Genomic DNA, 25988 nt, shown 5'->3' on the forward strand with positions numbered 1-25988 from the left:
TCCCTTCCTTCCGGAAAGGAAGTGTCTGCAAAGGGCTCTGGGAATCACACAGTTTGTGGGGCACTGGTTTGGCTTGGTGGTGATGCCCTGGCCCAGAGAAGACCCCAATTTATTCTTTTAATTAACTGACATCTCTGCCTCCTGATGAGTTCTTATCAAGAGAACTGCTCTCAATCATTTATAGCTATTTCCCTTTCTAAGGAGTCTTGAATTCCCAGAATGCTGTCCTAGTTGTATTGTGGTTGCTAAAGAGTGATGATGGCAGAGCTGGAGTGCATATGTGCATGTGTGTGCATGCGTGTTGCATGCATGTGTGTGCACACATGTTTGATGACTAGGGTCCCAGGACTGGGAGTGGTAAATTCTCAGTGACTCCTTCTAAGCTGGGCAAAGGGCAGTGGCGAGTCCTTCCTGCACTGTCACTCCCCCCTTGGCTGTGCTGGGTCTGAAGCAGTGCCCAAGAGACCTGGCTGCCCTCCCAAACCAACTCCCTGAGCTGAAACAGGCTGGGGAACAGGTCCGGGAGAGAGGTCACCAGGTGTGGCCCGCAGTGAGCCGCAGGGGTCCTGGACTTGAAGAGGAAGTCTTGTTTTCAGCAACCTCGGGAGGGGCAGGTGCCTGGAGGAGATGGTGAGGACCCGCTGTCCGGAAGGAGCACAGTGTCCCACTGATTTACAAGCAGCAATTTCCTCTCCTGTCTCTGGCCTTACATGGACCTCACAGGGCCAACCCCTGGGGCCTCATCTGCAGCAATGTCTGGAAAACATGTATTTATGAAGTACCTATATTTTTATACTGAATATGTAGCTTCTGAAACAAAATAGTTCATGTTATGTTTCACCTAAAATCACCTCATGTCCTGCCAATGGTAGCTGCCAGTCTTTGAAAAACCTTGGCTTGAGTTTCGGGTGAAGGAGAAAGGGCAGAGTGCAGGCCACACTCACAAGCTAACACTCCTCTTGCCAGGCTGGGAACTGGCTGAGGACAGAGGCTGTGTCTCGCTCTGTGTCCAGCACACGGTAGGTGCTCAGGGCGGCATGGTATGGGGAGAGGAAGGAGCACAGCTTCTCATGTAGATCAGAGTTCAAAACTGGCTGTGTTTTTACTGTCTGTGCAATTCAGGGGAAGCGAATTTGTCTTGGTTTTCCAGTTTGTACAGTGTGATAACATCTATCTTACAGTGTCAGGGAAGCTAACTGGGATGGTATACCCAGTACCTGGCACAGAGCAAACTCTTAATAGATGCCAGTGTCCTTCCTTTTTCTCTCCTGATATTTGATGAACCAATTTATACCACACTGTTAGTGAGGAAATAGGTCTCCTCCATTCTTGAGGGAATCAGCACTTAACCTCAAGGATGAATCTCCAGGAATGAGACCACAGGTGGTGCAGACAGCTGAGGGCACTCAGGCTGCAGTCCTGAGCAGCAGTCCCCTTCTGGGGGCCGGAGTCTCCATTCTCAGCCTGGGGCCAGCACCTGCTGCCTGGAGGACATGTTAAAATGAGCAGCGCCTGCCTCCGGGATTGCAATCTCAGTTCCTCCAGGGACTGGGCAGGGAGTGAACTTGAGCACAGGACTGAACTGAGACAATAGAGAGTGGTGGTGTTTGTGGCCCACGGGAGAGGAGGTACATGGCAATAATGCTCCCATGGAAGCAGCAACCCGCTACTGGCTAAACGAAAAGATCTGACCAGGCCACAGGGCCTCTGGTCGGCAAACCTGCAAAGGGCTGTTCCACCAGGGAAAATATTCACACTATTTAACCACGGGAATCCCGGTTATGAGACTTCAGTAGCTCCTCATTTCAAGTCTCCCCACCCCCTAAAACTCTGGGGAGAGAGAGGAATGGACTTCCCCTGGGCCCCAGAGCTCGACACTGCGGCTTCCTCTCAGTCATTTCACACCTGGTCTGTGTGGGATCCTTGGCGTGTGCGGGTTGCTTCCTCTGAACTTGGAGGGGCCTCTTCTAATCTAAGGTGGCCTGGCCTGACTGCAAGTCAGTCTGCCGGTGGCAGGTTCCAGCTGAGGCTCCTGGAGCTCAGCCTTGGGGGTCTGAAGCCTTTTTTCTGTTCCTGCCGTTTGAGCTCAGGCCTGCCAGTCACTGAAGGGAGGGCAAGCTGGGCAGGGGTGGCAGGAGCAGGCTGGTGTGTGACCTTCTCTGAAAGTTGGCTTAATCTGGGCAAGGAGTATTTGTGTGTTCCATGAGAGGAGAGGTCAGGGGTGTTACCTGAGTCACACACAACGGTGAGGACAGACTCAGGGTGGGAACACGGCTGCCCTCCTCCCTGACACCTACTCTGCTGCTCCCTACTGGGAGCTTGGGTGTGACTGGGCACATCAGTGTCTGTAAATACTGAAAGAGGACAGGGAGCTGTAAAAACAGGAGAGGGGACGGTGAGCACTGGCAGCTTGGTGAGAGACCCCTGGTTCAAGATTCAGAGTGCACGTTGATCAGGTATTAATAATATGTATTTCACAAAGTCCACATCACCACCTATGATAGCCCAATGGGTTGATCACTGGAAGTCAGAGGGTAGAGCACCCACACGGAAGCAGTCAGACAGCTCAGAGGACGGGGTCTGCAGGCCATGCAGTCTGGTCTCTCCGCGAGGTTTACTCACATGAAAAGACTACTGTGCTAGATGGAAAGAGACCTAAGGACCGTTACTACCAGATGCAGTTTGTGGTCCAGGATTGGATACCAGTTGGATGAATAGGCTGATCAGTTTGGCTGTTACACGACATGAAATTTATTAAAATGAAAAGGAGACTGCTGGCTGAACAAAGGAGGTTGGGAAACTCTGTAGCAGGCAAATCCAGATTGAAGGACATTCTACAACACAACTGACTGGGCCATTCAGAGTGTTAATATCCTAAAGGACAAAAATAGTGGAGGAAGTGTTACAGTGAAGGACACAAGAGACGTGACAAGTTAGTGCAATAAGTGACCTTTGACTGGATCCAGACTTTAGGGAATCACAGGTCCATCTCCAGGAGATCAGGAGGCGTGCTCCCCAACCACAGAGGGTGGCCAGCAGCTGGCACCTAGAGCTGCTCCATCGAGAGAGCTTCCTGCCCCCAGGCCAGGCCCTTCCCAGGGCAGCCCTGTGGAGTGACTGGCTCCATACAGGACACGCTGTTGGGCAGTTCTCCTTCCAGAGTTTCCCCGTAGAGTAGAAAGAGGCTTTGCCAGGACTGTGAAGTTCAACTTCTTCCTCTGCCTGATCCTGCTTCCGCCTGCTCCCTTTCACAGGTGTAAGATGCCTGATAAGCATCTTGTGCCCCAAACTCCATCTCGATATGTATGGTTTCTAAAGAACTCAACCTGTGACTAACTATAAAGGTCAGTATTGGGTGATTAGGGAACTATGGGCTATATATTAGTTAATAGTATTATATTAGTGTTAAATTTTGTGAGTGTGGTAATTGTATGGCAGTGGTGTAGGTGACTATCCTTGTTCTTAGGAGAAATGCTAAGGTATTTAGGGGGGAAGGGTTGTGCTGTGTGCAACTTACTCCATATGGTTAACATGTATTTATATATCTGCATTGCTATATTTATCTATATAGATCTCACTAACTAGATATCTGTATACAGAGGCATACATTATCTACATCTGGATATCGGTATGGGAGACAGAGACAAAACAAATGTAGCAAAATGGTGCCAACTTATGACTCTAGATGAAATTCTTACAGATCCTTGTTATATTAGTTCTTCAAGTTACTGAAGGTTTGAAAGTTTTTCAAAACAAAAGTTGAGAGAAAGAATCAACGTGAAATGTGACTTCACTTCGGTAAAAACAATTCATGTACAAATCTGCTGTTGTTTTTGTTCAGTTGCTCACTCGTGTCCGACTCTTTGCGACCCCATGGACTGTGGCATGCCAGGCTTCCCTGTCCTTCACCATCTCCCGGAGCCTACTCAAACTCATGTCCATTGAATGGGTGATGCCATCTAATGATCTTGTCCTGTCGTCCCCTTCTCCCCCCACCTTCAATCTTTCCCAGCGTCAGGGTCTTCTAGTCAGTCAGCTCTTCGCATTAGGTGGCCAAAGGATTGGAGCTTCAGCTTCAGCATCAATTCTTTCAATGGATATTCAGGATTGATTTCCTTTAGGATGGACTGGTTTGATCTTCTTTTAGTACAAGGAACTCTCCAGAGTCTTCTCCAACACCACAGTTCAAAAGCATCAATCCTTCGGTGCTCAGGCTTCTTTATGGTTCAACTCTCACATCCATACATGACTACTGGAAAAACCATAGTTTTGACTAGACAGACCTTTGTCGGCAAAGTAATGTCTCCACTTTTTAATATGCTGTCTAGGTTTGTTGTAGTTTTTCCGTACATGGAAAAAAATCTGGAAGGCTACACACTAAAGAGCTAGAGTGGTAATCTCAGAGTGGTTGGACATGTGTAGTCTTCACTTTTGCTTGTCAACATTTTCATTTGCTAAAACTCACGTTTTGCTTATGTAATGAATGATTATTAAGATAATTCATAAAGGCCTATGGTAGAGATAAAGGTGAGCCTCCCTCTGGTCCAAGAGGGCAGTGCCTTGGAGAAGGGGGCCAACTCCTCCTTACCCCCAGTGAGTGAGATTAAAATCTCAATAGTGTCCCTTCCTCCACTGGCTGTTTCAGCCTCAGACTGAAATGATACTGGCTTAAAAAAATGGGATCATTTGATGGGAGACGACCACTGGGCACCAGATGGGGCTGACCTGCTGGTGGATATGCTGGGCTGGCTGTTGGTTCAGGGCACCCAGAGTCTGTTTATGGCCACCAGCCATGTGACATTTTCACTTTCCAGTGCTGTGCTGGCATGGGGGGAAACCTGTGAGTATTACTTTGAGTTACATCTAAAATTGAATTTCCCACCCCTCTTGAGTGTCATTGTGCAACTATCAGTTCTGATATTTTTGTAACCTTTGTTTTTTAAAAAAGTTTTTTCCATTTGGTCACATTACTTTCAGTCTGAACCAGTTTTCTCAGTAAGACACGTTTTAAGGGAAGATTATATTTAAATGTTCCCTGTGGAAGACTGACTTCCTCAGAACTCCCCTCTTTGTGGCCCAAGGCCCACCTGGCGGGCTCAGGTGAGCTGGCACCACCCTTAAGGAAAGGACTCGGGGAGGGCCTAGGGCTGGGTGTCTCTGCCAGGGAGTCAGGAGGAGGCAGGATCAGCATCTGCATAAGGAGAAAAGTCTGAGGGAAGAGAGGTGGAAACGGGAGACAAATTGGCTAATGGAGGTTAAAATCAGGCCAGAGGAAGGGGTGGAGGTGGACGCCTAAATTGAGTTCCAGTGCTGGGGCGGCCTCTCAAGCTTGAGTTCCACCCTCTCAGTCTGGGCACCTCACCCCTTTCTTTGGCCAGGGCTGCTTGGAGACTGGCTGGCTCAGGTGAGGAGAAATTTCTGTTTTTGTGGGCCAGCCCTGGGAGCAATCATCAATCAGTCGGCAAAATTTTCCCACCTCCATCTTGTTTGCTAGGTGCTGGGATGAAGCTTTCTTCAAGACTCAGCTGAACTTCTCTAACACCTTAAGGCACCGCCCCAGGAAGTGTCTCCTCTGCCGGGCCCACAGTCCTATCTCCAGCTGTCTTGGGACATCCTGAGTGAAAGCTTAGGCCCCTTTAAGGAGGGGAACATGTTCGCTCATGCTTTCCTTTAAGCCTTGTGCAACAATGTATTTTGTCCAAGAACTGGCCTTTCTTTAGGTCGCAGAACTAATAATCACACAGCACAATGTCTTACTCATGGAAATGCTTTTCTTGGGCTCTGTGTTAATGATTATAATTGTAACAAATCTTGACTGGGAACCTGTTTCTCAAGCCTCAGATCCCTGATTACACGGCAACAGTATATCTAGCCGAGGGACGTTGCCGGAACTGTTCTCCCTGGCTAATCTTGTGCCAAAGTTATCTTAGGATGCATGCCTTGGGAAAGTTCTGCTGGAACTCTTACAACCTTGAGGTATTCTTTTTATCTATTCTCAGCAGCCAGTTGAGAAGTATACAGGCCCCGCTTAAACTAGTGAGGCAGGTGCTCTCCTGTCCCCTTCTGATATCTATGTCAGAGCTTTTTCTCTCATTTTCACTTTAAATAAAAATCTACACAAAGCTCTGAGTGACTGAAACTGTCTTTGGTTCTGGAGTTGCATCTTCAGCGACCACGAATCCTGCAGCACCACTCACCGTAAGCTGTCACTAACTGACACCCGAATGTGGCTGTTTCACATTCAAGGGAACACCACGAGGACACACGAGGTCCTGTGGGATCATGGGCTCTGGCTTGGGCCTCAGTAGAAGGGTGTTGGGGCTTCCCAGGTGGTGCTAGTGGTAAAGAACCCGCCTGCCAATGCAGAAGACTTAAGAGACGTGGGTTCAATCCCTGGTAGGGAAGATCCCCTGGAGGAGGGCATGGTAACCCACTCGTATTCTTGCCTGGAGAATCCCATGGACAGGGGAGCCTGACAGGCTACAGTGCATAGGGTCTCAAAGAGTCAGACAAGACTGAAGCGACTGCACGTGTGGCAGTGCTCAGCACAGATCGTGGCACTCAGTGGGACTAAGTGATTATTAATTTGTCAGAGCAAAATTATATTATTCAAACAGAGTTGTATCTATTAGGGTTCTTTGGTTACAAGCAAGAGAGACTGACTTTGGCGAACTTAAGCAAACTGAGGGAAAAGTGGAAGGAGCAGTCTTTGGGTCAGATGGGAAGGAGCACAGCTCTGGGGCTGTGACATCAGAAACAGTGACGTGTCCCCATGAGCAAGCATGCGCTTCATCTGTCCTCGGTCCTTCTAACACTCTGCTCAGGAGGGACAGGCCCTATTGACACTGTGCCCTGGCAAGGGGTTGTTCCCCAGAGGAAAGGGTGCAGATGGAGGCAGGGCAGTGTCCATGATGCTCACACTCTCTGCCTCAGCTTGGTTGAGTGGGAGCCTCTCCTCAGCTGCGCTGTCTCACCTGGTCTCTGTCAGCCCTTCCTTGACCCCAGGTGGTTGTCCTCGTCCCATGCCTTGGACTCTGTGCCTGGAACTTGTTGGCTTCCTGGACCATCTGATCTGGTTCCTTTCTGTTTTGGATTCTGCATCCATGGATCCAGTCTTTTCACCTAACTTAGTTCCAGAAACTGGTCCCCTTGCTTGCCTGGGAAGTGTTAGTTTCTCAGTTGTACCTGACTCTTTGCAACCCCATGGACTGTAGCCCACCAGGCTTTTCAGTCCATGGGATTCTCCAGGCAATACTGGAGTAGATTGCCCTTTCCTTCACCAGGGACTCTTCCCGACCCAGGGATCAAACGTGAGTCTCCTGAATTGCAGGCAGATTCTTTACCATCTGAGCCACCAGGGAAGCCTGGGAGTGGAGGTCAGACAAAGATCCCAGGAAATCTGAGCTGTCAGCAGCCACAGATATGATCTAGGACTGAGGCCCAGAGCTAGGGAAAGAAAGTTTGTCAGGGTTTGGAAGTGAGTTCAGAGCAGATTCACAGCCATAGCCCAAGTGCCACTGTTTTCTGCACAAGGTGCTTTTAATTATGGAAGTAATATACACTCATGAAAAGAAATCTAGAAAATATATGAAAGTAAAAAGCACCCACTCCAATAACCCACCCATTCGTTGCTTAACCTCCAGTCTTTTTGACATCTAGTTCACCTGAGAGGCAATGTGGAAAACTGATTGAGAGAATGGGCTCTGGAAGTCCTTACACAGTCAGGTAGGAGCTGTGTGGCCTCTGAATGTTGATTAACCTCTTTAAGCTTCAGTTATATCACCTGTGAAATAGAGGTGTGAAGAAAAGACAGAGTAAAGTTTATAACAGAGTAAGCACTTAATAAATCTTAGTAAGTGCTCAATAAATACTAAAGTTTGCCCTGATCTTATGCTTTTTCCATGCCTCTCTCTCAACCCTTTCCCTGAATTTCCTTAGGCAACTTCTCATCTCAATTCTGGGCTTCTGGGTTACCATCCATTTGTCTTGGGAATAATTTTTTTTACCAACCGCATGCCCTAAGTAGTAAATGAAGCATCCAGGACATTATTTAATGCCATTTGTGTGGGAAGTGTGGGGAAGATAAAAGACAAAAAGCACCTAAGAGCAGATAGAGCATCATGTTGTACCACAGCCACTCAGCATGTCTGCTCTGCTCTCCCAGTAAAAGCACCCACACACCCTTTTCCTTTAGGAAAGTCTCCTCCTACTCCAGGTGAGGGTGTCCATGTACACCACGAGGCAGGCAAGTGACCAAGACCGAGCCCATTAGAATATGCTGACCCACTGGCTTCAGGAAGTGGTACAATAATCAGCCCGTGACATTCCTTCCTGGGACATTTTTACCTTTGAAACAAAGGTGCTGAGAGAATGTAAGCATGTACTTGCCATATGCAGGAAGCCTGCTTACAGGAAGAGAGAATGAGATTAACACTGGGAAGCAGCTGTGTGTAGAGACGGAAGTGTCAGGTCCCAGGTTGCTGCCTCTGAAGCCCGGGTTCCTGCAGAACTTCTGTATTATGCACGTTTTCCTATATTCTTCCCATCCATGTGAGTCATATAAATTTCCATTTTTTACTTAACTGATTTATATCAGGCTGTGTTATATCCAAGTCAGAGTCCTGACTAATACAATTGCTTTCTTTGTAAAGGTGTGAAGGTGGTTGTGTGATCAATTGTAAAACTTTGCCCATTCTGTTGGTTGAGAAGGAACAGTCTCCCCAGTGGGGTAGCACTCCCAACATAATGACCAAGATCAAAGAAACCCCAACTTTGAGGGGCTAGGGCTCATTGTTTTCCTATTCAAAGCTCTCTGGAGATACACTCTGTCTTATTGATTGCTGATGTGATCTGCAGCATTCACTCCATCAAGCAGAATTTGAGTCTCTCAAGTGTTTGGAGTTATTTGAAGAAACGAATCCTTTCATCTCTTCTGGCTTCCTTGGCACTTGCTCTATTCCCTTTCATCTCCAGCTCAGCACTATGAAAAGGTGTGATGGTGTGAGATCCTAGATTCTGGATGTGTATGAAAGTATATAAGCATATTCTGAGCAATCAGAATTAATAATGTGGCACCCACATTCTACTCCCTTTATCATCACAGAATTTTTTAAAAAACATGCCTGGGTGAGTGAGACCTTCCAAGGAGGCTTGTGCAGTCCTTCCTGCCTGGAGGAGCTACAAGAAGAGGGCTGCCCACAGTTACTCAAACACAAAGCAGGCTCCTTGTTCATTGCCAGCTTCAGGAATCCCTCTGTGATCCAAGTCTTCCTATTGTTGGGAAAGTCTGCCTACCTTCTGATCAGGTTGTCCTTCTCCTCCTCCTTCCAAAAACTGCCCAGAGCACTACAAGAAGCCTTCTGGCTTAATTCCTTTCAGTGCTGATAAATCTGGGATTTGTTATTTCTTACATGTGCCCTTTTATTTGAGTTCTCAGTACAGTACTAGTAGAAAAGAACAGTGTGTCCTATGAACGTCACATTAAAAACAAGGAGTAAGGGGTTCAAGGGCAGTTTAATAGATTCTGGGGTTTGTCTAGTATTTCATCATCAAGTTGAGCAAACAGAGCTGCAAAGAATATACTTGTGGTGTGAATTTTCTAGGACAGAAAGGCTGAGAGAGGGTGACCAATTTAAGGTTTTTAGTTTCACAAAATTTGTAAGAAGAAATAAAAGATTTTTTTCCTACCCTCTATTTCATTTACCTTTGCTCTAATCTTTATTATTATTTTCTCTTTGCTACCTTTGGGTTTAGTTTGTTCTTCTTTTTCTAGCTTCTTGAGGTGTAAAGTTAGGTAGTTGATCTGAGATCCTTTTCAATGTAAGCTTTTATGGCTATAAACTTCCCTCTTAGCACTGCTTCCGTTGCATCTCATACGTTTTGGTAGGTTGTACTCTCATTTTCGTTTGTCTCTAGACATTTTATAATTTTTCTTGTGATTTCTTCTTTGACCCTTTGGTTGTTTAACAGTGTGTTGTTTAATCTGTACATTTCTGTAGATTTTCCAGCTATTGATTTTTAGTTTCATTGTATTGTCATTAGAAAAGATTGTTTGCATGATTTCAAGCCTCTTTAATTGGTTAAGAGTTGTTTTGTGGCCTAGTAAGTGGTCTATTCTGGAAAAAGTTCTGTGTATACTTGAGATGTGTATTTGCTATTGTTAATGACAGAGGTTCCCTCCTTGACTAAATTTTATTCAGTCTCCTCTAAGATCTCTAGGCCCCAATTTGGCATCTGTCCTTGTCAGGTCTGCATCACCTGCTTGTCACAAGAATCATTCTGAGCTAGTTTAGAGAAAACCTTCCATCCTTGATATCTGATCACTCTCAATCTCTGATCAAATTCCTCACATCTGCACCATTTTCCAGATGATGTCTTATCACCTTACCCTGCCCTCACAAAGAATCCTGTTTAAGTCTGTTTAACTAGGCCTTCTCCTTGATGTTTTAGTAATTTTTCATCCACTGAGCCTCAACCTGCTCCATAGTTACAAATCACCACTATATCATGCTGTATTTGGAGTTGAGCCCAGTTCTACACTGAAGTCTCTTTTCCTCTATTGTAACAGTTCCTAATAAAATGTGTGTTTACTACTTTAATAACTGTCAGATTCTGTGTTTCTTTAATATAGGGAAGTAGGTTTTTTGAATATTCACATAGATAAACAATAATGTGCAGTGCCCAGCCTTTTGGCTTGATTTATTGGCATTTGCAAATGTAAATGATACTGTGACAAGTTTACTACAGACCAAGTCAGTTAGTCATATTTAAACACAAAAGTAACCAAGACTTCCAACTGATGCTTTGCTGGGCCTCTCTAGAGATCCACAGGGTCAGCAGAGGTTGTGGACTCCACCAGAATGCAGATAAAGTGAAAAGTAGAAAAATCTTAAAAGTAGTCAGAAAAAAGAGGCTCATTATATACAGAAATACTGAATGACCACAGACTTCCTGTCAGAAACAATACAAGCCAGAAGACAATAATAATCCATCTTTAAAATGCTAAAAGACAAGGAGAATCAGTCAACTTAGAATTATTACATAGCCAGCAAACTTATTTTCCAAAATACTGATTTTTAGACAAGTAAATGCTACAAGATGTAGTATGAATGGCATAGGAAATTCTTCAGGCAGATGAAAAATGATATTAGACAGACATTTGGATCTTTAAAAAGGAAGAAAGAGTGTAGGAGATAGCAAATATGTGGGTAAATACAAGAGATTTCCCTTTCTGAAAAAAATTTTAAAAACATGATTGATTAAGCTGAAGTAATAATAATGTATTGTGGGCCTTACTGAGATAAAATGTATAATAATAACAGTAGACAAGATGAAATGGGGAAATAAATGCTTCTGGTTTCAGGTTGACATTAGGTCTGAAATGAAATAACATTATTTGAAGATAGACTGTATAAATTAACAATGTATATTGTAAACCTTAGAGCAAGCCATTAAAAAATGGCAAAGCTGTAATAGCTAATAAGGTATTGTGTGTGTGTTAAGTCACTTTGGTTGCGTCCGACTCTTTGCGACCCTATGGCTGTAGCCCACCAGGCTCTCCTGTCTATGGGATTCTCTAGGCAAGAATACTGGAGTGGGTTGCCATGTCCTCCTCCAGGGGATCTTCCCTACCCAGGGATCGAACCTGCATCTTTTACATCTCTTGCATTGGCAGGCAGGGTCAAGATAAAAAAGGAATAATGGTGGGGAAAAACCTAAAACAAAAGAAATAAGTTCAGTTCAGTCACTCAGTCATGTCTGACTCTTTGCGACCCCATGAACCGCAGCACGCCAGGCCTCCCTGTCCATCACCAACTACCGGAGTCCACCCAAACCCATGTTCATTGAATCGGTGATGCCATCCAACCATCTCATCATCTGTTGTCCCCTTCTCCTGCCTTCAATCCCTCCCAGCATCAGGGTCTTTTCAAATGAGTCAGCTCTTCGCATCAGGTGGCCAAAGTATTGGAGTTTCAGCTTTAGCATCATTCCTTCCAATGAACACCCAGGACTGATCTCCTTGCAGTCCAATTGACTCTCAAGAGTCTTCTCCAACACCACAGTTCAAAAGCATCAATTGTTTGGTGCTCAGCTTTCTTTCGGAGAAGGCAATGGCACCCCACTCCAGTACTCTTGCCTGGAAAATCCCATGGATGGAGGAGCCTGGTGGGCTGCAGTCCATGGGGTTGCTAAGAGTCGAACACAACTGAGTGACTTCACTTTCACTTTTCACTTTCATGCATTGGAGAAGGAAATGGCAACCCACTCCAGAGTTCTTGCCTGGAGAATCCCAGGGATGGGGGAGTCTGGTGGGCTGCCATCTATGGAATCGCACAGAGTCGGACACGACTGAAGCGACTTAACAGCAACAGCAGCAGCTTTCTTTCTAGTCCAACTTTCACATTCATACATAACCACTGGAAAAACCATAGCCTTGTCTAGACGGACCTTTGTTGACAAAGTAATGGCTCTGCTTTTTAATATGCTGTCTAGGTTGGTCATAACTTTCCTTCCAAGGAGTAAGTGTCTTTTAATTCATGGCTGCAATCACCATCTGCAGTGATTTTGGAGCCTAAAAAAGTAAAGTCTGACACTGTTTCCACTGTTTCCCCATCTATTTGCCATGAAGTGATGGGACCAGATGCCATGATCTTCGTTTTCTGAATGTTGAGCTTTAAGCCAACTTTTTCACTCTCCTCTTTCACTTTCAAGTGGCTCTTTAGTTCTTCTTCACTTTCTGCCATAAGGGTGGTGTCATTTGCATATCTAAGGTTATTGATAATTCTGGAAATCTTGAATCCAGCTTGTGCTTCTTCCAACCCAGCGTTTCTCATGATGTACTCTGTACAGAAGTTAAATAAGCAGGGTGACAATATACAGCTTTGACGTACTCCTTTTCCTATTTGGAACCAGTCTGTTGTTCCATGTTCAGTTCTAACTGTTGCTTCTGGAGCTGCACACAGGTTTCTCAAGAGGCAGGTCAGGTGGTCTGGTATTCCCATCTCTTTCAGAATTTTCCACAGTTTATTGTGATCCACACAGTCAAAGGCTTTGGCATAGTCAATAAAGCAGAAATAGATGTTTTTCTGGAACTCTCTTGCTTTTTCCATGATACAGCAGATGTTGGCAATTTGATCTCTGGTTCCTCTGCCTTTTTTAAAACCAGCTCGAACATCTGGAAATTCATGGTTCATGTATTGCTGAATCCTGGCTTGGAGAATTTTGAGCATTACTTTACTAGCATGTGAGATGAGTGCAGTTGTGTGGGAGTTTGAGCATTCTTTGGCATTGCCTTTCTTTGGGATTGGAATGAAAACTGACCTTTTCCAGTCCTGTGGCCACTGCTGAGTTTTCCAAATTTGCTGACATATTGAGTGCAGCACTTTCATGGCATCATCTTTTAGGGTTTGAAATAGCTCAACTGGAATTCCATCACCTCCACTAGCTTTTTTTGTAGTGATGCTTTCTAAGGCCCACTTGACTTCACATTCCAGGATGCCTGGCTCTAGGTGAGTGATCACACCATCGTGATTATCTGGGTCATGAAGATCTTTTTTGTACAGTTCTTCTGTGTATTCTTGCCACCTCTTCTCAATATCTTCTGCTTCTGTTAGGTCCATACCATTTCTGTCCTTATTGAGCCCATCTTTGCATGAAATGTTCCCTTGGTATCTCTAATTTTCTTGAAGAGATCTCTAGTCTTCCCCATTCTATTATTTTCCTCTATTTCTTTGCACTGATCACTGAGGAAGGCTTTTTTCTCTCTTCTTGCTATTCTTTGGAACTCTGCATTCAAATAGGTATATCTTGCCTTTTCTCCTTGCTTTTCGCTTCTCTTTTCACAGCTATTTGTAAGGCCTCCTCAGACAGCTGTTTTGCCTTTTTGCATTTCTTTTTCTTGGGGATGGTCTTGATCCCTGTCTTCTGTAGAATGTCAGGAACCTCGGTCGATAGTTCATCAGGCACTCTGTCTACCAGATCTAGTCCCTTAAATCTATTTCTGACTTCCACTGAAATCAGAAAAAGAGAAAAATAATAAAGAGGATATGGGACAGATGGGCCACACAGGAAATTAGCAAGATGGTAATTTAAAACTTAACCACAAAAAATTACATTGTATGTAAATGGTCTACACTGCCAGGGTTACAATGTAGAGGACAACAGTGGTTATGTTGTCAGGCACAAAGTGGAGAGCTTTATAATAATTCAACAAGAAGACAATCTTAAATGAGTACACTTACAAGGGAACTTCAAAATACATGAAGCAAAACCAGACAGAAGTGAACGGGGCAATAGGTAAGTCTTAGGTTACAATTTGAGATTTCAAAACACCTATCTTAATAATGACTGAAAAGCGATAGATATGATGTAATGAAGATTATAACCATCTAATTATTTGTTTAGACCATTACACATATGTGTATATATAATCAGCCTCTTTTTCTGATTGCTTTTAAGATTTAGAATATACCCACAACTACAGAACATATATCCTTTTAAATTTCACATGAAATGTTTACCAAAAGAGACCTATGCTGGGCCATAAAGTGAGTTTTTAAAAATTAAAATGACAGAGATCATACAAGATGTGTTTTTTAACCACAGAAGAATTAAATTGGAAATCAGTAGTAGAAACATCACTAATAATAGAAAAGTCTAAAATCAATGATCTAATCTTCCACCTTAAGAAACTAGAAAGATAACAAAATAAACCCAAATTAAATAGAAAGAAGAAAACAAGAGTACAGAAATAGAAATCAATGAAATTAGAAAATGGACAAATGAGAGAGAAAATAAAATAAACCAAAGGCTGGGCCTTGGTAAACATGAAGAAAGTTGTAAACCTTTAACTGGACTGATTAAAACAAAGGAGAAAAGATGCAAATTACTATTATCAAGAAGGAAGGAAGAGACATCCCAGCAGATTCTACAGATATTTAAAGAATAATAAGAAAATGTTATGCCAAAAAATCAACAACCTAAATAAAGTACTTAAATTCCTTGAATTCTAGAGCTGACTTAAGAAGAAACAAGAAATTAAATAACCTTATCTCAATTAAAAAAATAAATTTCCCATTAAAAATCCTTAAACAAATAAAACATCAGGCAGGATGGCTCCACTAGTGAAGTCTATCAAACATTTAAGGATGAATAACACTAATTCCGGAGAAGGCAATGGCACTCCACTGTAGTACTCTTGCCTGGAAAATCCCATGGATGGAGGAGCCTGGTGGGCTGCAGTCCATGGGGTCGATACCAGTCTGACACGACTGAGTGACTTCACTTTCACTTTTCACTTTCATGCACTGGAGAAGGAAATGGCAACCCACTCCAGTGTTCTTGCCTGGAGAATCCCAGGGATGGCGGAGCCTCGTGGGCTGCCGTCTATGGAGTCGCACAGAGTTGGACACGACTGAAGCGACTTAGCAGCAGAAGCAGCAGCAGCAGCAGCAACACTAATTCTAATTACACTAACATGTAATTAGAACATGCAGAAGAAAGTAAATTACTTCCCAACTCATATCATGAGGCTTAAAACAAACATTCCTCATAAATACAGATGCAAAAACTTCTTAACAAGTATTAGAAATTAAATCTAGCTGTATGTGCAAAGTATAATATATTGTAACCAAGTAAACATGTCCCAGGAATGCAAAGTTGGTTTAACATTTGAAAAATCAAGCAATGTCATTTATCATATAAAAAGAGGAGAAACATGATCATCTCAATAGATGCTGAGAAAATACTTAATAAAATTCAACACCTATGTATGTGAAATCTCATAGCAAACTAGGTATAAAAGGAATTTCCTCAACTTGATAAAAGGCATCTATGAAAAATGTATATCTAAATAAAATTAAATGCTGATAAAGACTGAATGCTTTCTTCCTAAGATGAAAACCATTAACAGGATATCCAGTCTCACCATTTCTATTTCAATCTTACTGATGGTCCTAGCCAGTGTAATAAGGCAGGAAAAAGATAAAATGACATGATCTAGAATTGCTTTTACTCACAGATGTTATGTTTGTATACATAAAAAATCAAGAGGAATCTATAAAATACCACTAGGATGAGTTTTACAAGATTGTTACAAAGTTAGTACACAAAAATCAACTGCATTTCTATTGAGCAGCAGCAATCAACTGAAAGTTTAGATAACGGGATCCATGAACACAGAATATGAACTATTCTGTTTAAAATACTTATAGAAAAAAAGAATAAAACCCAGAAAATTTTATAATACATGCATCTGACTTAGGACTTATATTTGGGATATATGTATGTTTGTGTGTATACATATATATTACATATAATAAAACTATCTAATTAAAATATTGGCAAAATATTTATATAAAAGCTGACTAAAGAAGATATGCAAGTGTTTGTAAAGATGCAAACATCAATTGTCATTAGGGAGATACCAATTAAAACAGTGTGATATCATCCCCATTAGCATGGTTAAAATTAAAATGGCTAATCATTATAGTGTTCATGTGCATGTACAGCAGATGGAACACTCATATATTGTTGGTGAGGTTGTAAAATGGTGCAGCAATTTTGGGAAAACAGTTTGCCAATTTCTTTAAATGTTCAATGTGAATTTACATATGATCTAGCAATCCTATCCTTTGATACTGTGTTTGTTTCTTCAGTCATGTCCGACTCTTTGCAACCCTATGGACAGCAACCTGCCAGGCTGCTCTGTCCATGGGATTCTCTAGGCAAGACTACTGGAGTGGGTTGCCATTTCCTCCTTCAGGGGACCTTCCTGACCCAGGGATCGAACCCATCTCTTACATCTCTTGCATTGGCAGGCAGGTTTTTTTGTTTTTTACCAACCAGTGTCATCCTGGAAACTCCCTTTGACACTGACCGAGATATAAACATATACATCCACAGAAAGATTTGTGCATGAATGTATACAGAGGCATTCTTCATAAGGTCCAAAAATTGAAATCAATACATTCATCAAAAAAAGAATAAATGAATTGGGGCATAGTCAACTCTGGAATACTACTAAGTAATAAAAAGTATTCACCAAGAAGGCAATGGCACCCCACTCCAGTACTCTTGCCTGGAGAATCCCATGGACGGAGGACCCTGGTAGGACTCCAGTGTTCTTGCCTGGAGAATCCCAGGGATGGGGGAGCCTGGTGGGCTGCTGTCTATGGGGTTGCACAGAGTCGGACACGACTGAAGCAACTTAGCAGCAGCACCAGCAAGATATATATAACAACATAGATGAATGGGAATAACATTATTTTGAATTAAAAAAATGTACACACACAAGAATACTTAACACATAATTCTATTTATATGAAAGTCTAGGAAATATGAATCAACACTGTGGTGACAGAAAGTAAATCAGTGTTAGTAGGGGTTAGGAGACAGGGCTCAAGGGAGTCTTTTGGGATGAGAACAAAGGTTTTATTTATTTTTGGCCACACTGAGTGGCTTGTGGGATCTTAGTTCCCCAACCAGGGATCAAACTGAAGCCCTTGGCAGTGAAAGCCCACGTCTTAACCAGTGGTCCACCAGCAAATTCCTAACAAAAAGGTTTTATATATTGACTGGAATGGTGGCTATATGGGTGCATATATTTATGAAAACTCACCCAACTAGACACAAATCGTATGCTTTTTATTGAATATAAATTATATTTTAGTAAAAAAGAATTTTATAATTTTTTTGAAAATCCCAATATGCAAAATTAATCTAAATTTATCCTGGTTGAAAGTACTCTGGGAGTATCTCAGAGAAGCAAAATGCAAATCTTTTTTGGAGGAAATATACCTCACACCAGCCTTCATCAAATTCCTAGAGATACAATGCCTTTTCGTAGATGCACTGACAATAAAAAGAAAATTAACAATCACCCAAGCAAACCAACTACTATTTGCATTAGTCAACAGAGGCAACAAGAACCCTCAAGAAATTTAGGTAGTGGAACTGTGGAATACAGAATATAAAATATGTATGAAATTGTTAAAAAGAGAAAAGAGAATAAAAACAAAGGAAAAGAAAAAGATACCATAAAAGGAGCAGGTCTATTTAGAAAAAAACTAAATAGAATTTCTAGAAATAAGCAATATAATCAAGTTAAGGACTCATTGGAACCCAAGAAAACCAACTACCATGAGTTAAACAGAAGATAGATATGGCTAAATAGAATATGTAGCACATGGAAAATATGAAGAACTGGGAGTACTAAGAGATTAAGAGACAAAGAATTTTCTATAAATGATAAAAACATATATGTTCAGATTCAAGAAGCCCACATATTATAAAAATAATACAAAAATGAATCCATATGTAGACATAATGCATCACAGTGATGGCAAAATACTGGAGAATATTATAAAATTAGTTAAGAGGGAAAGGGCTTCCCTTCTGGTTCAGCTGGTAAAGAATCCACCTGCAATGCGGGAGACCTGGGTTTGATCCCTGGGTTGGGAAGATCCCCTGGAGAAGGGAAAGGCCACCACTCCAGTATTCTGGCCTGGAGAATTCCATGGACTTGTATAGTCCATGAGGTTGCAAAGAGTCAGACACGACTGAGTGACTTTCACTTTACTTCACGTAAGAGGCAAAAGACAGGTTATACTGATAGATAAAGGAATTTAGATTTAGAAAGGAAGCCAGATACTCACAAAATAAACAGAGAGAAAATTACTGTCAATATCAATTTTATACCCGGATAAATTATACAAATCATGAGGAAGAAGTTGATTTTTCTTTTAGAAAAGTAAAAATCGGACAGATTACTAGGCAGAGTGTCAGTAAATAACTTCAAAAGGAAAGCAGAAGGGAAGTGATTCCAGTGGTAAGGTCTGGGATGCAAGAAGATATGAAGAGCAAATGAATCAGGAGGCATGGAGAGAAGTCTGTTCACTATAAAAATTGGTCACTATGGACCATTTTTTTGAGACATAAAGAACAGCACAGAAATAAAATAACATGCAACATGGAAAAGGAGTGATGCAGATAAGGCAGACTCTTGTTCTTTTCAGAAAGACAGCAGAAATATAATTTTAGACTTACATACACATGAGAAAGTGTGAATGTTAACCACAAAAGTGAGAAATAGAATATGTAACTTTTTAAAGAAAAGTTTTTAATTAGATTCTTCACAAGACAATGAAGAACTGAAGAAGTGACCAGAGCAGGAAGCTTTTATTTATTATTAAATATTTACCTAGCTATTTATTTCACCACTTTCTCTGGGGGCTCAGATGGTAAAGAACTTGCCTGCATTGCAAGGAGACCCAGGTTTAATCCCTGGGTTGGGAAGATTCCCATGGAATGGGAAATGGCTACTCATTCCGGTATTCTTGCCTGGAGAATCCCATAAACAGAGGAGCCTGGTGGGCTACTGTCCATGGGATCACAAAGAGGCAGACATGACTGAGCAACTAAGCTTCCTCTATTTATTTTTCTTTGGCTGTGCTGCATTGTGCAGCGTGTGGGATCTTAGTTCCCAACCAGGGATCACACCCGCAGCCCCTGCATTGGCGGTGTGGAGTCCTAACCACAGGACCACCAGGGAGTCCCCTGAGTATGCAACTTCTAACTAATAATATACATAGTATATGTATAATACATACACAGTATGCATAAACACCCAGTTCAGCACCTCTGGGGAATGAGGTAGGAAGGAAGGAAATAAAACCGGGAGGGCATTAAGCAGTGTTCTGGGCATGTAGGTGCTCACTATTCTTCACCTCTTTTCATAAGTCTGAAACATTTCTTTTTCTTAATTGAAACATAGTTGATTTACAATATTACTTTCACATGTACAACAAAGTGATTCAAAGTTTTAAATTTTGTACTCCACTTAAAGTTATTATAAAATATTGGCTATATTCCCTGCACTGTACAACATATCCTCGGAGCTTACTTTATACATAGTAGTTTGTACCTCTTTATCCCTTACCTGTCACGCCCCTTCCCTATCCCTCTCTCCACTGGAAACCACTAGTTTGTTCTCTGTATCTGGGAGCGTGTTTCTGTTATATTTTTACTTTTTAGATTCCACATATAGGTGATAAGATAGAGTACTTGTCTTTCTCTGGCTTATTTCACTAAGCATCATACCTTCCATACCAATGATGAGTTTGATGCTGCTGCTGCTGCTAAGTCGCTTCAGTCGTGTCCGACTCTGTGTGACCCCATAGAAGGCAGCCCACCAGGCTCCCCCATCTCTGGGATTCTCCAGGCAAGAACATTGGAGTGGGTTGCCATTTCCTTCTCCAATGCAGGAAAGTGAAAAGTGAAAGTGAAGTTGCTCAGTCGTGTCCGACTCTAGCGACCCCATGGACTGCAGCCTACCAGGCTCCTCTGTCCATGGGATTTTCTAGGCAAAAGTACTGGAGTGGGGTGCCATTGAGTTTGATAGGTTCATCCATATCATTGCAAATGGCAAAATTTAATTCTTTTTTATGGCTGAGTAGGTGAAGTATTTCTTCAACATAGAATTCAACAGCTTTTAGTTATTTTTTAAAAGCCCTTCAGTCTCTTTATAGCAGTGGTTCTTACCTGTGTTGATTTTGACTCCTCTTTCCAGGGGACACTTGGGCATACCTGGAGACACTTTTGATTGTCACAAATGGGGGTGGTGTTATTGGAACCTAGGTCAGGGACACAGCTAAACATCCTATAACACACAGAGTGGTTCCCCTACAATGAAGGATCATGTGGCCCAAAACGTTAACAGTATTGAGTTTGAGAAATCCCATTCTTCAGGATAAGAAAGGTCATTTTTTCAAAATTAGATTTTATCACTCTTCTTTCTAATTAAAAGGAAATGGAACTCCATTTTGAAAATGATGAGAACCAGAAATGTGATCACATGGTGATGTCATTCACAATACTTCTGACATCTCTATTTTCAGAAGGTAAAATTGCTTGATAACTTCTTCAGGAAAAAACTTCATAAGTAGGCAGTATGATTAATGTTTTAAAGTGTCAAAAATGAACTTGCCTTTGGTTGATTGATAAAGTTCCATGAACATAGCAACAATGACCACGGTTTGCTTTTGACTGAAGTTTCTTTATGAGACAAAGTTTCCATGAAATAGTTAATTGCTTTCAGTTGCTCCATATCCAAGAAAGAGAAAAAAAGGTAACTTGAGAAAGCAGCTTTTTTCTCTACTTGTTTTCTGGCTACCGTTACATTAGTATTCGACAGTGGTATTGTACAAAATTCTGGGGCTGCTACTGAGACGTTGTCATTAAATTCCAACTTTACACACCTGGCATGCTGCCAAATGCAGTTCAGTGTGTAGATTACAGTCCAACAAATCAATACTCTAGAATTGTAGGTTTATGTCTGCCTGTAATTAAAAAGTATGCAAGCGCTTTCTTTGCCTATCTGATGAGAGGAAGAGAAACGAGCTGTTTTTCTAGGGTGGAGAGGTGAAAGTGTCAGCCTGAAACAGAAGTATTGGGACACTCCTGGCAGTCCAGTGGTTGGGACTCTGCCTCCAATGTAGGAGGTGTGGGTTCAACTGGTCGGGGAACTAGGACCCCACATGTTGTGTGACATGGCTGACACATGATACATGTTGCATGACAAACTATATATATATTTACATGTGTAAAATATATGTAAATATTAAAAAATATATTTATATATTTATAAAATAATAGAAGCATTCCCTGGCACATCCTTTAAGACGTGGCTTTTGATAAAGGCAGTCGCTCTGTACACCTCTCAGCCTAGCACTGATCTGTACCAATCAGAGAAGTTCCCTCATTTTCATGGACAAACTTTGGGAGTTTCTTCAGAGAACCTGGTTTGGTGTTGTAGTATTTCCTCAAAAAATCTGTGAGTGTGGGTAATGGGAAGATAAAACCAAACACTGTATCCTCACGAAAGGAGGGAGCTATAGCAGGAGAGGGGAGTTTTTGGACAGCGTGTGTGTGGTAGATTACTTTAAACCACAGGCTCCTAGCAGAAAGGTAGGCCCTTTTCCCAATCCTGCAGAAAAAGCCATACAACTTCAAGCCTAGTCAGTGTCTGCCATCTAGCAATTAAGAACGGCAAACGGGAAGACTAGATTCATTTGGTGCCTCTCTTGCAGAGATTAGGGTAAAACGTCAAGCTTCCAAAGCAACAGGTACTACCCTATTTCTGGAGGCTAAGGTCTGACGCATTCACATTAGAAAAGGATTTAGGACATAATTCTACCCACTGGGCAAAACAAAATCAGCAATAGCAGCTTCCAATTCAAAGGAAATATTTATACACAGATACAATAAAAGATACAATTTTATCTTTGTAGCAGGTAGCTGTGGCTGGCTGTCAGCCAGATGTGAAAACAATTTCACAAAGAAAAAACTTTGTGGAGTTGGTCTGGCCTTTCCATCATTTTGACCAGAGTGGGAAAAAAAAAAAAAAAAAAGAGTATTCTCTTCCAGGAAATCAGTTTATTTTTCATCACAACAGAAAAATCTCTGTATAGAAATGTTTTGGTTATATTTCTCAATTTGGGTTGTAGGGTGGCTCTGGACATGAAAGATTTATTTCTTAGTGCAGTCCCCTCCAACTTTTTTTCAAAGTTTCAAAGTGGGGCTCCACTGCTCTTCTTAGTCAGTTTTCCCAAGGATCACATTTGCAAGTGGGCTAATGATACTAACTCTGCAGTCTAGGAAACTGAGTGTGAATATGATTGGAAATATGAAAGATTTTGATTAAATTATTGGACTACTATATAGACGTTGAATAGAATTTTATCCTTTATTCATTTTAAGATAGATTCACCTTACTCAAAGGAGACTTGATGAGTGATTTAAAAGGGACACTATTTTCAAGAGTTAGGGTTTAATGTAATTTTATTTACATTTCAAATGCAGAATCAAATTGCAGTATCTTCTGCCATACTTGAGAGGGAATGGATCTAAGTTTTTTTACTGGTGGTTGGGAGGCTAAAATGGCTGACTTGTACTCATGCAAGAGGAAGACCAGCTCTCCTCATTCCATGATGCCAGGTTTAAGATGTGCCCACTGCACTGATAGTTCTTACACAAACATAAAACATCATGCTAGATTTCATCAATACTTTTACCCCAGGAGTGAAAATTGGGAACCGCCACTGTCTTTTCCAGCTTCGTATTATCTATGGCTGCGTAACAAATTACCTCTAAGTTTAGCAGCTTAATACAAGACTTATTTATCTCGGGTTTCTGAGTAATTTGGGTGTGGATCAAGGTCCCACACAAGCTATAATCAAAGTGTTGTCTGTGGTCATCTCAAGGCTCTAGTGAGGGGAGGATCCCCTTCCTGACCCATCACATGTTGCTGGCAGGATTCAGTTCTTTGCATGTGGTTAGACTGGGGGACTCTGCTGTTGCCAGGAAACCCCGGTTTCCTGTCACATGGACCTCTCCACAGAGCATCTCAGAACATGGCAACTGGCTTCCATCAGAGCAGGAAAGCATGACAGAAATAGAAGGCAAGCAAGACAGAAGACAAAGTCTTTCTGTCACCTAATCTCGGAAGAGACATGTCACTTTTGCCATATTCTATTCATTAGAAGCAGGTCACTAGCTCCAGCTCCCGTTCAAGGAGAGGGGACGATACAGGATTGTGAATACTGGGAAGCAAGGATCCATGGGAGCCACCTTAGAAGGTTTTTTCTCCTATCACAAGGTTTTTTTTAATATTAAAAACTGATTGAGAATGCAAGGCTGCTTTCAGACAATGAATGCGAAAGGCGGAGGCCATACATTTGAGTTAGTTGCAGCGAGTACTTGTGCACATTTTCGGAGCTAAATTGTCCTTGGGGCATGACACATAACAGACTGACAAAACTATTTTTGGGTTCAAAACCTGTGAACGCTTCTCCAAAACACGGCTTAATACAAAGCTTAATACAAATCCCAGATGAAGTCATCAATGGAAGCATTGAACACGATTTGAAAAGCATGGTTCAATATCGAGATTTTTGATGGAAATTCCTTCTAGCAAACAGCAGATACTCCAAATATTTCAAGAAGGAATGTACCAGCTCAGTGACCTGCAGGCACCAGATGTTACAGAGTATGACAAAGCTTGGAGAGTGAGACAACTTTTAGATAAAAGCTGTTTCCTGATCCTAAATAACACTAAAATTGCTCTGTGACTATTTGCAGTGATAACTACCCTTCTTTTCTTCTTCTTTGGCTCCTTGATCTGTGTGACTGCACAACTCAAGAGGTTTTGCCTTCCTTTGCTTTCTCCTCAGGGTGCCCCTTTCATGAGACCCACACCCCCATCCTCACTAAGCTGTGGCCACTACTGACGCATCCTGTCCCTCAACAGACAGCGTGTTCTGACAGCCCACTGTACTACGAAAGACCTCACGGTCACTGCAGTGACTGGAGGCAGCAGCCTGGATCCTGCAGGCAAGCTAAGACTAAATGTGTCTTTTTTCGTTCTTCCCTTGAATATTCACTTGAAAATATAATGATTTTATTTTTTATCATAACTATGATTAGTCTGGACGTGACTGGATAGGAAATGCCAACTTTTCCTGGGAAGGAAATTAGGATTCTTTGCCACTTTTAGAGATTTTGGAAATTGAGGCAAGTAAGGAATCAAAGAACAAGTTTTATTTCCAGTTTAAGGACCAAATTCTTTACTGTGAAGTATCAAATCCAGTAATAAGTTAATACTATATTAATCCATATAAGAAGTCTTATACGGTCTGGAAGTTCACCTCTTAAAGAAAAATCATTGCCTCAGAAGAATATACTCAAGACAGCACATACTAAACATGCACCTCAGTCATTAGTTTCTCGGGCTTTTGTAGTCATTACGTCAATCACAGAAATATAAGTAAAAGCTGCTTTAAAAAAAAGCACATTCAGAATTATGAGTTTGTTATTAGTAGAGGTATATAAAACATGGACAACTGGTTTTACAGAAAGCTAAAAAAAGATATCCAAGATCAACCTGTCATATTATTTAGCTCACAACTCAAATCATTCTCCAAACTCAACAAAGAGCGCACACACACACGTGTTTTAATTTCTAGATTGTACACTGTTTCCTTTAGATTCAGAAAAGATCACAAAAGCAAACCAGTGAAAGCTCTTTCTGTCTAGTGTCAAGGCTATAAATTGTTAACAAACATTGTTTATTAAGAATAAAGAGTAATTGTTTTCCAGAATTTGCAGGTGCCAAGGAATCATGGCAACAAAATTGAAGAATAACAAAGTATTACAGGAAAAAAAAAGTAAAATATAATGCTTTGGAAAAAAATGTAGAATAAATTACATTTTAAACCAGAATAACTGACAAGCTTACAAGAATCATCTGGGCTGCTGTTTGGAGCGGCTTTTAAAACGTACAGCAAGCAAAAGCAGGGAGACAGCAGAGAGCAAGGAAAGGGTGCTGATCGAGGTCTGAGACACGGGGAACTACCTTCTTTTCTCTGGGCTTCAGTATTCTCATCAATAACACTGGGGCAGATAATCTTTCTTGAATCTTAAAAAAACCCAAATCTCAAGATTCCTTCTGATCATGAACAACATTCTGAAGAAAGCATACTCTCCTTGGATTGAGAATTATTCCTATGATCACAACTAGGCTTTTCCTATCCTGTTCATCAGCTGACACACTCCTGAAACAAGGAAGCATCCTCACCAGACAACAGCACCGCTATAAAAATGTTCAGGCATTTAGGAGGTTGTTTTAACGCCTAATAATCACATGAAATGTGACACAGACACTGACACAAGCTGTTAACAAGTCCAAGTCAAAGAAGTGTTTCTGATCTCTTTTGTGATTGGAAACGTGGAAAAATCCTTTGCTTTTTGTCAAACGTTTCCCCTCACAAAAGGTACATGGCACTTGATTCCTCCGTACTTTAGATGCTGGGATTAGTAGGGTTCCTGCAATCTGAGGGCACTTGGGGGTTGACACCCTGTGGTAAATCTGGGATCAACAGCCTAACAGATGTGCTCCTGAGCTGCACACACTCCTCCAGATTCACCTTTTTTGT

The 25988-nt window shown here is 41.8% G+C and overlaps 1 protein-coding gene and 1 long non-coding RNA gene across 2 annotated transcripts in view; one reads left to right on the forward strand and one right to left on the reverse strand.

The window, feature by feature from the left end:
- The first annotated feature begins 952 nt into the window (after window positions 1–952).
- Window positions 953–24503, forward strand: LOC132342798 (uncharacterized). Its single transcript, XR_009491291.1, has 3 exons — window positions 953–1019; window positions 3255–3344; window positions 24228–24503. It is a non-coding gene; the product is annotated as an uncharacterized lncRNA (long non-coding RNA).
- NETO2 (neuropilin and tolloid like 2) overlaps window positions 7368–25988 on the reverse strand; it is an 84957-nt gene continuing 66336 nt past the window's right edge. The window contains exon 10 of the mRNA XM_010814607.4: window positions 7368–7783. The gene's annotated coding sequence lies outside the window, so the exon portion shown is untranslated. The remainder of the gene's footprint in view (window positions 7784–25988) is intronic.

The sequence above is a fragment of the Bos taurus genome, chromosome 18, assembly GCF_002263795.3.
Source record: "Bos taurus isolate L1 Dominette 01449 registration number 42190680 breed Hereford chromosome 18, ARS-UCD2.0, whole genome shotgun sequence".
Lineage (NCBI taxonomy): Eukaryota > Metazoa > Chordata > Mammalia > Artiodactyla > Bovidae > Bos > Bos taurus.